The 11,544-nt window shown below is 58.3% G+C and overlaps 1 long non-coding RNA gene across 2 annotated transcripts; it reads left to right on the top strand.

The window, feature by feature from the left end:
• Positions 1-5,164: 5,164 nt before the first annotated feature.
• On the top strand, positions 5,165-10,504 carry LOC115855722 (uncharacterized). 2 transcript variants are annotated; one of them, XR_009560396.1, is made up of 4 exons: positions 5,165-5,474; positions 6,587-6,656; positions 8,339-8,489; positions 10,083-10,504. It is a non-coding gene; the product is annotated as an uncharacterized lncRNA (long non-coding RNA). The 2 variants fall into 2 exon arrangements; XR_009560395.1 differs by lacking the exon at positions 10,083-10,504 and adding an exon at positions 9,063-9,822.
• The last annotated feature ends 1,040 nt before the right edge of the window (positions 10,505-11,544 follow it).

Here is an 11,544-nt window from a genome sequence, read left to right on the forward strand (position 1 = left end):
AGGAGAGATCCCGGCGCCCAGGGCTCACGTCTGGGTGGAGACTGTTTCAAACACAAGACCAAGGGTCTTGTGGGAGCCCAGATGAGGTGCTGAGCCAGCCCTGAAGGACTTTCTGGAGGAGGAGAGGGTGAGTGGTGCAGGTTCCGGAAAGGGTTTCCCCTGCAGAAGAAACCACCTGAGCATGGCCCTGGAGGTGGGGAAATGGAGACCTGAAGGCTGAGCCAGGCTGGAGGGAGGTGGGGAAGAAAACAGGGCCCCCAGTGAGTCATCAGGCCTTCCTCTGGGGCCCCATTATGACTTTTAAGCACCCCGGGCACTTTTGCCTTCGTGAGCCCCGCGTCCTCCGTGAAAAACAATGAAAATTAGCTTCTATGACTGAATTGGTATAAAGATGAATTTTAATCTGTTCATTGTCTACTCACCTGTTCATCCGTGCCTCCCTCTTGACCCACCTGCTCACCCCATCCAGTTGTCCATCCTTCCCTTACATACCCTCACCTATCTGTTCGCTCATCCATCTGTTCACATGTCCATCTGTTTTATCTCTCCATCATTTACTGTGTCAGTCTCTACATTCCTCTCGTCTCTAGAGAGTTTTCCAGCATCCGACTCCAACCTTCCCAGCACAAACCCCCCTCTTCACCTCCTACTGCCGACAGATCCAAGCCACCCTTCAAACTTCGCTGGGCTTCAAGGCCCTGCCAGGTTGCCTCTTCTCTCTCACTGCTCGCACCGTTCATCCTAGAAGCTGTGGGCCTGGGGCACTGCAGCTACTGTGCCCAACAGGTAGGTTGTCCTCAGATGTCCCCCCTGGCCTGGGTTGGACGCTGTTCCTGAGGGTCTGTGGCTGGGCTCCTGCAGCTCAGAGAGGAGGGGTGAGCCATGATCACAGGGGCTGGAGGGGAGGGGACGAATGGAAACAGGTTGGTGCACCGGGCCTCGGTTTTCTCACTTGAAATGAGGAGGAAGAGCGCGGTGTCGTCCCCCCACATTTTAAGCTGGTTTCTAGACTCCCTAGGCTGCCTGAGTACCAGGGTGGTGGAGTGGGGGGGTCTTGCTCTTTCCTTCCCTCCCTGCCACTTATCCACTTAACAGCCCGGGAGGGGAAGGCCTGCTTCTGGAGGGGGCATCTCAGCCCCATTAGCACTGTTAACAGCCCCTGCAGAAGCAGCGGCCACCAGGGTCGCAGTTGCTTGGCCATTAGCCCCATCCCAACCCTCACTCCAGCCTTAGGGCCTGCACTTCCTGGCAGAGCTTCTGGCCCCTCACACCAACCCCTGCAGGCCTCAGAGTCCCCCACCTCTGGTCAAGGACCGGTCGGCCTGTACAGGACTGTGGAGAGCAAAGGCAAGGGAGAGCCTGGCAGCCGTGAGCTGGTGGCTGGACCCACAGAGCAGGTGGTGATGGCAGGTGGAGAGGTGTGGGTCGTGGGGCCAGCAACTCAGCACAGTCCCCTCTGTCCCTTTGCCAAGTAGGAGTTGTGCGCTGTCCTCTGCTTTCTCCCCTCCAGCATATGTGAAGTGCCTTTTATCCAGGAGCAGCTGTGCCAGGTCAGGCAGTCAGTCAACAAACGCCCACTGAGCTAACAACCAACAAAGTTCTATCACGCCCTGCGTGCGAGGGCAAGACTTAGGCTCCCCTAATTACAGAATTCATTCATTCACCAACACGTATTTATTGAGCGCCCACTGTATGCCAGGCCCTGAGCACAGCGGTGAAAGAGACAAATACTCTGGGCCTGGGGGATGAAAAATGAACATGTGAAGGAACAAATGGGACAGGTTTCACGTGACACAAAGGCGGGTGGCTTCTGTGGTCTGAGGACTTGCGGGAAGGCTCTTGAGGAGGACACCTTGGAGCTGAGGCCGGGGTGGTGCGGAGCCTGGTGAGTGGAGAGCTAGGGGGAGAGTGCTACAGGCAGCGGCAACAGCAAGTACAAAGGTCCTGAGGTGGGGACGGAAACAAGGAAGCCAGTGAGAGGGAGAGAGAGAGGTGGGAGGGGGCACAGGGAGGACTGAGGGGACCCAGGGGTCTGGCTTCCTGTCACGCACAGGACAGTTGCTGGCCAGCTCAGAGCACGGGGGACGCGATCCAGCTCAGGTTTCCTGGGACCCGTCTGGCTGTACGTGGCTGGAAAGGGGCTGGCAGGGAGGCTGAGGGGTGGCTTCTGCCTGTGTCTAGGTGAGCCTCACGGGCTCCAGCCAGCAAGGAGAGCGGAGCGTGGGGGTTGCTTGGACTCCCAGTCATCAGGAATTAGAAGCCTCGGGAATCTTAGAATTTGATTCCCCCAGTTGGGGTGAGAACGGGAAGCCTCGCAGCATCTTGGCCTTAGATGCTGGCAGGAAGCTCAGGGAGACCCGGTCCCTTGCCTTGCGGCCTCAGCCCCTGGGCCCACCCGGACCAGCGTCCCTCGTGGGAGGGCGGCCAGTGGCCCAGGCTGCCCGCGCTGAGCGCTTCGTTAATATTCCTTTCCTGGCTCCTCGTGAGGTCCTGACGAGGTGCGGGCCGCTCTCCTGCCGGCTTCGTGGAGGAAGGAACCGAGGCTCAGCGATGGTCCGGATCCGGCCTCCGCTTGCTCGGCCGGCCTCGGGACAGGCGGCAGAGGAGCGTGAGTGGGCTTGGCGGGAGGGTGGCCGCGTACCTGCCCTGCCTCCTGGGTTGCGGGGGGCCGGCAAGACGGTCTTGAAGGGAGGAGGAACGTCGAGTGGTGTCTGATTGGGACGCTCGAGGAGGAAAACTGTTACAAGTGCTCAGTTATCTTACACCGAGCCCGCCGGTGCAAGCAGAGAGCCCCAGACGTTGGCAAAGCTGATGTGTGTGTGTGTGTGTGTGTGTGGGGCGCACAGGTGTTGGTGGCGGGAGGGATGGAGGTCCTTCCTTCTGGTTGCGAAGCCAGGAGGGTCCTCCTGCCCCACAGTTCACTCCCTCATGAGCCTCTGGTGGAGGAATTTCAGGCGTCATGGGGGACGCTTTGGTGAGGATTCCAGACCCTCTCTCCTTGACTGTGCTGGGTGGAAAGGGTGGCACCCTGGGGAGGACAGACCCCCGTTTATCTCTGTCTGGGTCACTACCAGCTTACCACCTTCCAGGGCCCCCCAGCGCCCTCCTGATGAGGTCCCGGCTCCACCGGCGGGAGTGGCGCTCGGCAGCCTGCCTCACAGCCTCCCTCAGGCGCTGCCCGCTCCCTGCTCTGAGCCACTCTGATTCTTAACCAGGCCTGGGAGGTTCCTGCCGCCTGGACCTCCACCTTCCTTCTGTTCATAGCTGGAGAACTTTACGTCTTCTTTCCTGGCTCAGTTCAACTTTTCTCGTCAGTAAACCGTCTTGTGTATTTCACCTGCTGGCGGGAGTCCCTGGTACGTCCTTGGGCAAATCAACCCCTGCCAGGGCCTCACCTCATCTATTCAACTGGGGCGGGGGTTGGGCTGAAAATTCGGAATACTGGAGCGCCTGTGCCGGGAAAGTCAGGATCTCCAGGCCACAGGCCCCGAGAAGGTTTCCACAGCGGCTGGCCAGAGATCAGGCACCCTCAGGGGCTCTGCCCCCAACAGAGCCTGGCCCTGGGCAGGTGGTCAGGATGAGTGAGGCAAAGCTGAACATTACGGTTTCCATTTTACAATTAAATTTTAAATTTCAAACTAAGTTTTGAAAACATGATTTTGCCTTCGCAAATATGTCTGGGAGTGGAACGGTGGCTGGGAGACGGGAACCTTACGGAGAGTCATTGCTGGGGGCTCTCAGGAGCCAGCCCCAGGGACCTCCACTTCTCCATCTGTGAAATGGGAACACTGACTGTCTCCTTAGTCCTGGGGCCAAAATGAAGCCTCCAGGGACCGCTGAGCTCTATTAAAGAGGCTCAGTGTTTCTGACAGTGGCTGTAACGGTCAGGGGTGGAATGTGTGAACAGCCCTGTACCTCAGAGGCAGGGCTGGGGGCTCCTTGGAGTCCTCCCTCCTTTCCTCCCTCCCTCCCTCCCTCCTTCCCTCCCTCCTTCCCTCCCTCCCTCCCTCCCTCCTTCCCTCCCTCCTTCCCTCCCTCCCTCCCTCCTTCCTTCCTTCCCTCCCTCCCTCCCTCCTTCCTTCCTTCCTTCCCTCCCTCCATCCCTCCTTCCTTCCTTCCCTCCTTCCCTCCCTCCCTCCCTCCTTCCTTCCTTCCCTCCCTCCATCCCTCCTTCCTTCCTTCCCTCCTTCCCTCCCTCCCTCCCTCCTTCCCTCCATCCCTCCCTCCTTCCCTCCCTCCATCCCTCCCTCCTTCCCTCTCTCCCTCCCTCCTTCCCTCCCTCCCTCCCTCCTTCCTTCCTTCCCTCCCTCCATCCCTTCCCTCCCTCCCTCCTTCCTTCCTTCCCTCCCTCCATCCCTCCCTCCTTCCCTCCCTCCCTCCCTCCTTCCTTCCCTCCCTCCCTCCCTCCTTCCCTCCCTCCTTCCCTCCCTCCCTCCCTCCTTCCCTCCTTCCCTCCTTCCCTCCCTCCCTCCCTCTGTCCTTCCTCCTTTCTTGTCTTGCTCACATCACCCCTTCTTCCCTCCCTTCTTTATTTCAGTAAACGTTCCCCAGCTCCTACTGTGCACCAGACAGCTTGCGGAGCGTTGGGGACAACTGGACAGACACAGGCTCCGCCCTTGGGCCCCTGCAGCTGGTGGGGGGGAGTGGGGAGAGGCAGATTCTCAAGCGCCTTCCAGGAACTGTGGGTGACAATCTACAATTACAGCCACCAGCCCCCTTGAGTGACCTGGGGGAGGAGCCCAGGGGCCTTGCCTGTCAGCCTCACTTGTTTGCTCCAGAGGCTTCTCCTGCCTCCCTTTTGGAACCTAAGTCAGCTCAGGTCACCCCTCAGCTCAAAACCTTCCCATAGCTCCGCCTCCCTCGGAGACAAAGGCACAGATTTCTCAAGGCTCCAGAGGAGCCCCTCCCGAGCCCCCACCCCTCTTGCCCCCTCTGCTCAGCCCCGTGGGCTTCTGGAGCTCGCCTGGCGAGTGCCACCTCAGGGCCTTTGAACGTGCTGCTGGCTCTGCAGGCTGCTCTTTCTCCAGTTATCCTCACGGCCCCTCCCTCACCTCCTTCGCAGTGAAACTTCTGTGACCCAACCTAAAACTGCACCCCCCCCCCGCCCCTGCTCTATGTTTCTCCATAACACTTGACATTCTAAGTCCTCTCTCAGCTTGTTTATTCCCTGTCTCCTGCACTAGAGCCTCAGCTGCTCAAGGACAGGGATTCTGTTTGTATTGTTAGTGCCCTGTCCCCAGCAGGTGGCACAGTGCCGACACACAGTGGGTGCCCAACGACCGTGACTTGAACGAATGGATTGATTGATTGATTGATTGCCTCCAGGGCGCCCTGCCTGCTCTAGCTGCCAGTCTGGGCTTAGCCGGAGAAGAGTGTGAAGGGCTGAGGGTGGGCAGTGGCCCTCCCTCCTCCTCTGCCCTCTCCCACCATGTCAGCCCCAAGGCCTCCACTGCGTCCAGAAGGTGGAGATTCAGGTAAGTGTGAAGTGTGGGTCTGACCATGTCAGCAGTGAGCGGCAGAGAAAGGGTTTGTACTAGGAAAGTTGAGGTCAGATGGGGGTGAGAGATGAATGAAAAAACTGATGCTCTAAATGAGGAAGAAAGGAAACCGATGGAAAGGTAGGTGAATGAGAGGGCGGATGGATGGACAGATGGATGGGTAAATGGATAGATGAATGGATCAATAGGTGGCTGGATAGATGGACAAATGAGTTGATGGATGGACGGACAAATGAATGATGGATGGGTCAATCGATGAGTGGTTGGGTGGGTGAACAGATGGCTCGGAGAAGGATGAGAAGAAGCAGCTATTATGTCCTGAGTGATTCCTTTGTGCCCTGCCTGCATTTCACACAATCAATCGCATTTAATTCCCATTACAACCCTGTGAGGGAGGCATTTATCTCCCCATTTTACGGACGAAGATAACCGAGTCTCAGGGATGTGAAATGACTTACTAAGGCCTCACAGCTGAGGAGAAGATGAGGCCAGATTGGTGCCCAGGTCGGCTTAGCCTTAAGGGCCGCCTTGCTCTTGATGGGGTCACCACCACACAAGCGGGCACCCTCTGGGGACGGGCAACCCATCTGGGCATCTCTGAAGCTCCCTCCAGCTGGCCTCTGGGGGAGGAAGTCTCTGTGAAGACCTGTAGGCTCCAGCCTGATGTTTACAGCGTCGTTTGGCCCCATGGAGTGAGGTAGTGAGAGCAGCTCACCCACAGCCAGGTTGTCACCCAGCGCCCTGCCTCCAGGAAAGGGGGTGTGGGTGGGAGGGCGACAGGCGTGATTCGCGGCAGACAAAGGGAGCCTGTTTCATCTGGCCCCGCCACCCCAGGGCCGGTGCTTCAGCCAGCCCCGTAGCCTCAGAGCCCCGAGCCTCAGTGGCCAGTGGGTACAACAGGCATCCTGCTGCCCAGCTCGCTCCCTGGGATACTGGGAACGTACTGTGAGATGATGAATGTGAAGCGTGTGGCACGCAGTCGGTGCTCAGCTTCTAGTGACGGTGATTCCAACCAGTTCTGCCGTGTTCTGCCGGGAACTCTGGCCAAGTCACTTCCCCCTGAGCCTGTCTCCTTCTCTTTAAAACAGGGATGTGGATGCCTCCTCTGCAGCTCTATTGAGAAGATTCTATTCGTTGAACAAAGCTTTATTTTCCCAGGTAACTCTAGGTGCTGGGAATACGGCAGAGAATAGAACAGACAAACGTTCTTGCCTTTGGGGCGAGATAACATAACAAATAAGTAAATTACACCATATTATGTGGGGTTTAGTGGTATAGAGAAAAGTACAGCTGGGAAAGGGGTGATGGAGTGGGGAGGGGTACAGTTTTAAGTAAACATCCGGAAAGGCATATCCCTGAGAAGAGATGTGAATAGAGACCTGAGGCTGGTGAAAAAGGGAGCCCTGCGGAGATGTAGGGGAAGAGACTTCTGGGAAAGGAAGCGGCAAGTGCGAAGGCCTGGGGTAGGCAGGACCTGGTGTGTTCTAGGAATAGCAAGGAGGTGTGAGAGGAGGGGGTAGGAAATAAGATCGAGAGGTAGTGGAGGTCTTGAGGCTGCGGCTGAGTTGGGAGGCGTGGGAGGGTTTTGAACAGAGGGTTTCACGGGCCGCCGAGTCGGTGATGTGTGAGGAAAGGGCCATTTCTCCCCAGCAGAAAAGCCCCTCTCCTGGGCTTTTCAGAGGCTCAGCCCTGCCCTCCCGGCTCTCACCCCCGGTGACCCCTGTGGAGGCTGCAGGAAGCTGGCGGCTGCCCCTGACCAGGGCTCAGACAAGGCTGGCATCAGGAGCCCACGAGCCCCAGGAGCCAGGTGGAGACAGCTCCTCCATCAGCCCCTCCCCTGAGACCCGCAACCTGCAAGGAGGAGACTGCGATGGGCAGGAGGGCAGGTGCCTGGAAGCGGCTGCCCGGCTCCACGCCTAACCCGCGTAACCCAGTGTCACCTTCAGGAGCTTTATCTTTTCCATTTGGAAATGCTTTGTGGTCCAGGTTTTTCCCGAGGCAGAAACCCCTAAGGATGTGCATGACACAGCCGGGCATAAACCGAAATGGTTTCTAAAGCGAAACGACAGAAATCCTTTCTCAGTCTCCCTCTGCGCTCCTCAGATGATGCTGGGGGTAGGGGTGTGCCCAAGCTTCAGAGCCCCTGAGACTGGCGAGGCTGAAAGGGCCCCACCCAGGGTGGGGCCCGTGGGGGCAGTGCCTGCTTCAGCCAGCGCGAGCTATGTGCTGACACGAAGGCCTGAATTCCTCATCTTGCTTCCCTCAGTGCACCCATTTTGTGCCTAAGCCCTGGCTCGACTGAAGGCCCAGGAGGGATCCCAGGACAATGGTGCCCCAGCTCCGGGCACTGACCTCGTGGCCATGCATGGACAGGCTCAATCTCTGCACACCCCACATCCCGCTACACACGCGCACACACACACACACACACACACACAGACACACACGCGCGCGCGCACACACACACACACAGACACACACGCGCGCGCGCGCGCACACACACACACACACGAGACAAATTGACCAGAGTCCCCGCCCAGATATCTGCAGCCTGCTGCGCAAGGACAGAAGGGTCCTGGCTGCTTGCACACCTCTTGTAATAATGGTACTCACTACCCCTCACGGCAGCTGTGTCTGGCTTTGAGCTGCTGGGGTCGCAGGAACGCTTCGCTCTTTCTTCTGCAGAAAGAACGGAAGAGAAAGAGGCTGAGCTGTGGCCTCCGAGAGACCTTGATTCCACACACACTGCCTGGTCCCACCGCCAGCCCTTTGTCCTTACTCTTCTCTCTGCCCCAAATGCCCTCCCCGCTCCCATTCATACAGTAATGCTGGACCTTTAGGCACCCGAGGACTGCGGGGAACTGGGACCCTGAAACTTCATTCCTCGGGGAAGGGAGCAGTGCAGCTGTTACGAGCATCGAGTGTGGAGTCAGCTGCTTCGTGGCTGCGTGACATCGGACTTCACATCTCTGCGCCTCGGTTTCCCTCAGCGTAAGCTGGCCAAGATGCTCTAAGTGGGAGAATGGAGATGTGGGTGGAGAGGCTGCCTGGAGAATGCAGTGTATGGGACCCAGGGGTGAGCTGAATCGCCCTGAGGTCTTGGGGCCTCCCCAGGAGGCAGGGGTTTTGGGTCTCCATGTTCAGCTGAGCTGCCTGCTTTGGGAGTTCGAGGAGGGGACTGTTTCTCCACGCAGTCCACCTGCTCCATTCCAGAGCCCCTTACTGTGGACAACTGCATCTTCCCGGCCTCCTGATTGGGAGGGGCTCCCCGCCCAGACCCTCTGGCCACTCTCCCTAACTCGTCTTCTGAGTGCCAGTTTCAGGTGCTGGGGATGCTGGCTTTCCAGGGCCTTCTGGAGTAGCCAGAGGCATCAGGAGCCTCGGCCCAGATGCCGGGGAGGGACTGAGACCTGCAGCTGGGTAGGAGGGCTCCCCGGCAGACTCGGAAATGGCGAGGCCAGGAGTGAATGTGTGAGGCCTCTCGGGGCCCCCCCAATGACAACACCCCGCCCGGCCCCCAACCCCAGGGCTCAGACATCCCCTTCTTGGTCTGACCCCCTGCAGGAGCGTAGGGACACTGGAGCTTGTGCAGATAGATGTGCAAGGCCCGGATCAAGGAAGGGTGAGCTTGGGGCTCTGAGGCACGTGGCCACAGGCCTAGGACCGGAGTTGTGGACTGGAGTTGTGGAGTCTCGGCAGGGGTGTGGCCGGTGGGTCCAGCACCTTCGTGGTGCCGTCCCTCTGGGGGCTTCGGGCCCATGCCTGTGCCTTAGGCCCCTCCTCAGAATCTTGGTCTTAAAAGCATCAAATGACGCCCAGGATGCCGAAGGAGCCAGTTATCACAGTGGCTAAAAAGCACGTTTGTGATAGGGTAAGATGTGTGTTTTTTTCTGAACGCATCGATGATAGTGTTGAGTGGCAGATTTAATCCCCACCATAATTTGGGGCCAGAGATGGATGTAAATGACGCTTGCAGAGGTCTGTAACACCACGAGTGGGATATGAATACATCTGTGACTTTTCTGGGTAATGAAGTCCTAGGCGCTGCCGCTGACACCAGCGTTTGCTGCCTCAATTTACAGTGGAAGGAAACGGTACATTTCAGCGGTGCCTGGTAGAAATAGTGATACTCTTCCCATCAAACACACGGCCCCGGGTTCCATCCCTGACATTCCGCCTGCTCCCGCCCGCCCTGCCAGGAGGAGCGGCGACACCAATAATGCCACAGTCAGTGATGGACGGTGACAAGTGGCACCATCACTGGTCTTTATGGGGGCTTTGCGCTGCGCCTCACGGCAGCTGTGTCTGCTCTTCCTGCTTCTTATCCTCACCACAGCCCTGCAGGGCAGGCACTAGTACGGTCCCCATTGTGCAGAGGAAGAAACGGAGGCACAGAGAAGTTAAATGACTCGCCCAAGGTCACACAGCTTGTAAGTGATGGTGTCAGGATTTTAACCCAAGCCTGTCTGACCCCAGGACCTGTGGTCGTTACTGAATCCTCTGTGTTCAGAGGGACATTCCCTGGGGCTGGGCTGGGCTCCGTGGATATGCAGCTGATTCTGTGTTTATCATCCCCATCCCTAGGCCGGCTAATGGATTCCAGACGGAGGCGATACGATTGTCCCCGTGCTGTGGATGGGCCAGCCTGGTGGGAGGGATTCCTCCAGCTCTGAACAGAGACCTGCACTGAACCTACTGCCACGATGCCAGTCGGGGTGGCGCCCCGGGGCCAAGGGAACAGGGGGGCAAAGGTGTGTCAGGACCCTGTAGACCACCGGGGGACCGTGCACGTCCCTCAGACCAGTGGGTCCTCCTGGCCCCTGGCACTAGGCGAGGCTGTCCCCGAGGAGCTTCTGTGAGATTCAGGTCATCACAGAATGTTTATTAATCCCACAGACAGGATGGGGTCGGGCAGCTCCTCAGGGAATCTGGAGCTGAAGGAGCTGGTCATGGGAAGGAGTGAGGGGGCGGGTTCAGGACGGCTTTCTGGACCAGCCTCCAGGGCAGCTGAGAGCCCCAGAGTGGGGAGTCTCCCTCTCCCCTCAGCTCTGGGCTACTTTTTAAATGAATTAATGTGGCGGTGGGGGGGGGGGACGCACAGAACCCTTGAAGGTGGTGTAAAGGCACAACGAACTCACAGAGAGCAGCTGACCTCCCTCCTGTCCCCTAACCTCCCAATTCTCTTCTCGGGAGCCAGTTTCTGGTGTCTTTCCAGAAGATTCTATCCAACACCCTAGGGTGTGTGTGTGTGTGTGTGTGTGTGTGTGTACGTATCCTGCTTAAATAAAATCCTAATGATGGCATTCAATCCCCTCTCTTCTGCATTGTGCTTTTTCACTCTATCTTAAAGAATTTGCCTCATTAGATCCATTCAACAAAAGTTTATTGAGCAGCTACTAAGTGCTGTCTTGTGGCCGACAGACCAGACCTCTGTCCTCATGGAGCCCAGTCCTTGCTCCCCACAGCTGTGTGCCCCCCGCACCAGTGCCATGGTGTCCTCCCCTCTCCAGGGAGCAGTGCAGAGCGGTGCTACTACAGAGCGGGAACTTCTGAGGTACGTCTTGGTACCCGTGTGCAAGCACGTCGGTGGGATGAATTCCCAGCATCAAGGGAGGTGTCTTCTTCACTTGGCCAGCTGTGGCCAGATCGTGGTTGAAATGTCAGGGCCTGGACTGAGGCAGGGAGGTGACCCAGGCTGGAGGTGATGCCGATTCTGGTGGAGAGCGAGATACGGAAGCCGGAAGTGGGACGTGTTGGGGGAGGGGGGAAGCCCCCTCTGGCCGCAGGGAGCCCCCAGTTTGAGGGGTAGGCAGGCTTGGAGAGGGACAGTGATGTGATGTGGGAAGCCTGGGAGGCTGTGGGTGCCCAGAGCAGGTGTGGGACCCAGCCGGGGAGGGCAGGGTACCAGGGAGGCCGCAGGAGCCCCCACTGTGCTGGGCGCGTCCGAGCACTGTCGCCGGGAGAGCTGCGTCCTCTGTCCACTCGTCCAGTGAATCCCCCGAGGGCCTCCCAAGTGCCAGGCACCGTACTCGGGCAGCACTGTACC

The sequence above is a fragment of the Globicephala melas genome, chromosome 20 (genome assembly GCF_963455315.2).
Source record: "Globicephala melas chromosome 20, mGloMel1.2, whole genome shotgun sequence".
In the NCBI taxonomy this organism is placed as follows: domain Eukaryota; kingdom Metazoa; phylum Chordata; class Mammalia; order Artiodactyla; family Delphinidae; genus Globicephala; species Globicephala melas.